This window comes from Myotis davidii, unplaced genomic scaffold (assembly GCF_000327345.1).
Source record: "Myotis davidii unplaced genomic scaffold, ASM32734v1 scaffold6209, whole genome shotgun sequence".
Taxonomy (NCBI): Eukaryota; Metazoa; Chordata; class Mammalia; order Chiroptera; family Vespertilionidae; genus Myotis; species Myotis davidii.
In genome coordinates, this window is record NW_006299406.1 from 6,994 (window position 1) to 11,924 (window position 4,931).

The window sequence follows — 4,931 nt, forward strand, 5'->3', positions numbered from 1 at the left end:
TGTGAAACAGTGGCCAGCCTGAAACTAAAAGTTGCTTATCAGAAAGGTCTCTGCTCTGGAGATATGATTTATGAGTATAATAAATGTGGGAAAGTGTTTAGACGAATCTTTAACCAACCTCAACATGGGAGAGTTCACACTAGAGAAAATCCCTATGGATGTACTGATTGTGGGAAGGTCTTCAGTTAAAGCACTGCTCTCTTTAAACACAACAGAGTTCACATTAAGGAAAAGCAGTATGAGTGGAATGATTGTGGGAAGTACTTCAGTCACAGGTCTGATATCACTAGACACCAGAGTTCACATTGGAGAAAAGCCATATATGTGTAGTGATTATGGGAAGTCCTTCAGATACATGTCCATCTTCATTAAAAATCAGAGAGTTCACACTGGAGAAAAGTCCTGTGAGTGTACAGAATGTGGAAAATCCTTCAGTGAAAGCAGTACTGTCATTAAATACCAGAGAGTTCATATTGGCGAAAAGCTATATGAATGTACATACAATGGGAAATTCTTCATTCAAAGGGATAGCTATATGAATGTAGTGATTGTGGGAAGTTCTTCAGTCAAAGTGGTAACCTCACACAACACCAGAGAGTTCACACTGGAGAAAAACCTTATGAGTGTAGTGAATGAGGAAATTCTTTCAGGCAAAAGAGTCACCTCCTTATACACAAGAGAGTGCACACAGGAGAAAAGCCATATGAGTGTTATGACTGTAGAATAAGGATGTTGAACTCAGAGGCTAACATGGGACAAATAAACAAGGTTTAAGTTCATGTGGGCCACAAAAAAACAAAAGCTTCAATTGTCATAGAAATGTAAGTTTATTTCGATAGACACATGCTGAATACAAAGGGCTGAAATAAATGAGTCATCGTTGACATAAAATAATAGAACATTTTAATAAAAAAGTAATTTTTTTTCTTGAACTTGAACTTACCAGACATTGACTAACTGCACAAATTAATAAGCGTCACACAAATAAACCCATTTTTTCTTGTTCTAAAATATTTGCTGCTAGTATTAGTGGAGAGAAATGGTGCGCCTGCAAGGAAGAAAAATGAATGTAACACAATTATAGTCATCAGTCATTCACAAACATTGTAATTCATTATTAATAATTATGTATCACAGGATATTGTAAAAATTAAGTTATGATTTTTTTATTAAAACATTTCTTACATACCGTTATATTGGCTGGGCCACAAAAATATTCGTTGTGGGCCATGAGTTTGACATTCTTGCTATAGAAAGTCATTCTGGCATATCTATGCACTCATTCAACATCAGAGAGTGCACATTGGGGTAAAGCCTTATGAATGTACTGATTGTAGGAAATCTTTTAGCAGAAATTATAACCTTACTAGACACCTGAGAGTTCACTCTGGAGAAGAGCCTTAAATGCGCAGGGAATTTTATTGGTCTTTCTCAGAATAACAACAATGAAGGAGACTGTGATGCACATTTACGTTATTATTAAGCCCTTTTATCAGGGCATACACCCTGCTAGATTCCTCATAACTTTCAGGTACCAGTGAGACTTTAAGGAGGTGCTTGCACTTGTGATCCTGCCCAGACCTAGTACCCCATTGATGTCACTGTGAGTGATTGCGGCTGAAGTGATTTCACCTCTACCACCTGGCTCACCTGAACAGTGTGAACCAGTCACAAACCCTGCATGCTCACTTGTGCTTGAGAAAATTCTGAATACTCTGAACTCTTAGCAGGATCTTTATTCCTTTCTCTTTGACTAGAAAATGGGCCTGATCCAGGGTTTGTCCAGAATACCCATAGTCAGCTAAGACATGGTACCTCTCTCAGGGACATTGTGGTTCTCATATTATGCTTTGATGATTGGCTTAGGTTCTATTTCACCAATGTGAAATCTGCTTGCTGTATGTGGCTCTGGTTTATGATATTTTAGTGAAGCTGTTTTTCTTTTGCATCTTTAATTGTGTTTGTTCTATTCACTGTCTGGGATGATTTGCAAGCAGAGTTGTAATCTGTCAGCATGTAGATGTGAATAGATATTATGGGGCCGTCAAACTTTCTGTGCTTCTGGAGGAAGAGCATGCTGGTAGAAAATCACTCTGTGTCCAATATTGGCTTATTTTGAGTCCTTGAAAGAAAGGCCACCTGACTTTGCGGTTTTAATTTGCAGCCTGGTACCTTGTTTATTGGTGAGGCCAATGGTCACCCTGAAGAGAAGGCCTTTTACTGTGCTTCTGTGAAAAATATGAATTGTGTTCTCTGTTCACAGTATGTATTACATCATTCTCAGTGTGGAAGCTGCAGCGCTGAGCCAGCGGCGCCCACACTTCCGGCTCCTCTCCTCACCTCCGCTCAGCTCCACGCCCTCAGCTCCCTGCGCTGCGCCACCAAGACAAGACGGAACAGGCCAGCTCCTTCACCAAGGACTTCCTGGCCGGAGGCGTTGCCACCGCCATCTCCACCAAGACGGCCGTGGCCATGATGGAGTGGGTCAAGCTGCTGTTGAAGGTACAACATACCAGACAGCAGATCACGGCCAACAAGCAGTACCAGGGCATCATGGACTGCCTCTTGCGCATCTCCGAGGAGCAGGGCGCGCTGTCTTTCTGGAGGGGTGACATGGCCAACGCCATCCGCTACTTCCCCACCCATGCCCTCAACTTCGCCTTCAAGGATAAGGATAAGCAGGTCACCCTGGGGGGCGCGGACAAGCACACCCAGTCCTGGAGGTACTTGGCGGGCCACCTCCCTTTGCTTCGTCTGCCCCCCGGATTTCTCCTGGACCCTGCTTGCGGCCGACATGGGGACGTCGGGCGCCGAGCAGCGGTTCAAGGGCCTGGGAGCCTGCCTGGTGCAGATCAGCAAGTCGGACGGCATCCGGGGCTGGTCCCAGGGTTTCAGCGTCTCCGTGCAAGGCATCATCATCAGCTACTGGGCAGCCAACTTTGGGGTGTAGGACACGGCCAAAGACATACCCCCCGAACCCAGGAACACCCACATCCTCACGGCTGGACGATCGCCCAGTCCTTGACGCCATGGCGGGCGTGGTTTCCTACCCCTTTGGCACCGGGTGGCGACGGAGGACGATACAGTCAGGCACAAAGGAGCATACTTCATGCGCATGGGCACCATCGACCGCTGGAGGAAGGTCTACAAGGACGAGGGCGGCAATGCCTTCTTCAAGGCCGCCTGGTCCAACGTCCTTAGGGGCATGGCTGGTGCCTTCGTGCTGGCCTTGTCCCATGAGCTGAAGAAGGTCATCTCGATGCCTCCGCAGCCCGGACACGGGGCCCCAGGTCCGAGGAGGCCCCTCATGGTGACCTAACATTGACCTTCCAGAAATTCCAACGTCCCCGCCCGGCCAGATCATGGTAGCACCAGGTGGGTCTCTAGGACCAAACCCTTTGGATCATGACCACTGACACCCCATTTCACGCCTCCATGCGGGGGGAGGGTCCCTGGCAGGGCCGCCACTCCCCGCCTGGCAGGCCTCTGGGTGTAGCATTTATTTAAAGGAAATCATGTCGCCATCCTGCTTCCGCACTGTCCTCTGCACAGGTGAGCATCCGCAAATCCCTTCTCTGTTGGCATTCTTAAAAATATATATATTTCATTGATTTTTTTACAGAGAGGAAGGGAGAGGGATAGAGAGTTAGGAACATCGATGAGAGAGAAACATCCCATCAACTGCCTCCTGCACACCCCCTACTGGGGATGTGCCCGAAACTCTTATAAATACCCTTGTTGTGGTTAGTTTCAAAATGCCAAAATGATGTCACTGAAGAAGGATATGATATTTCAGTAGCAAATCATCATATTTTATTTCCAACATATTGATAAGGTAGCAATCAGTATCCTCAAGAACATTTACACTAATATAAGACAAAGGTTTTAATTGACTGTACATTCGCTACACCCACCAGCCAATCAGAATGACGACATGGAAATTAACCCTACCAAGATGGCGGTGAATGTGCATATTCCAGCTGGGAGCGAAGACTGAAGACAATGTAGAAGGAAGTGAAGCACTGCAGAAGAGAGCAAAGTAGAGGCGGTGGAGACAGTAACAGAGCCAAGCGGCGGAGGCCCCAGGGAGCCCGATTAGCCGGGATTGCTGGCCAGGTCTAGGGATGCTACCCATGCATGCATTTTGTGCACCAGGACTCCTGTTTATAATAAAATAGTAAAATAATTGGGAAATGCAAGTTTTAAATATTTCTTTAAAGTTTGGTTTACATATTATTGATTTTAAAAATACATTTGAAAATGTTTTTATTGAGTGCAGAGAGATTAGGGAGAGGGAGAGAGAGATAGAAACATCAATGATGAGAGAGAATCATTGATAGGCTGCCTCCCTCAGGCCACTGACTGGGGTGGAACCTACAGTTTAGCATGATCTTTGACCAGGAAGCTGAGGTTAGTCATTGGTTGGTTTTGACAAGCAGAATAAAAACGTGAGGTCATGGCTGAACTGTGGGCACTGTCTTCTCTGCAGAACGCCTCACAGTTTGCCTTGAGCCCCAGACTACCTTCTGATGGGTACCTCTGTACCAGAGGGAACTTTCCAGAACTGAATGCAAATAAAATGTCCAGTGGCTGACACTTTTGCGTAAAGGTGTATCTGTAAGGAACTTTAGTATACTCACCACAATGATAGTACCCCAGAAGAAAAAGACATACACAGAGGCAGTATTGATGATAAGCATCCATAGAATTTCAGAGGATCTGGCTAAAATTCGCAACAATGGGACAGGAAATGAAATAAAAGAAATAGAATTTGAGCTCCTGAGGAGGCAAGCCATTGATGTGTCTCTCTCTTGTGGATGTTTCTCTCCCTCTCTCTCCAACTCCTCCCACCATTCAAGTCTCTCTAGAAGTAAATGGAAAAAGAATCATAGGGTGAGGGGAAAAAAAAGAAAGACTGCTAGTTGGTTGAT

The 4,931-nt window shown here is 45.3% G+C and overlaps 1 pseudogene; it reads left to right on the top strand.

The window, feature by feature from the left end:
* The first annotated feature begins 2,309 nt into the window (after positions 1–2,309).
* Positions 2,310–3,429, top strand: LOC102770435 (annotated as a pseudogene).
* The last annotated feature ends 1,502 nt before the right edge of the window (positions 3,430–4,931 follow it).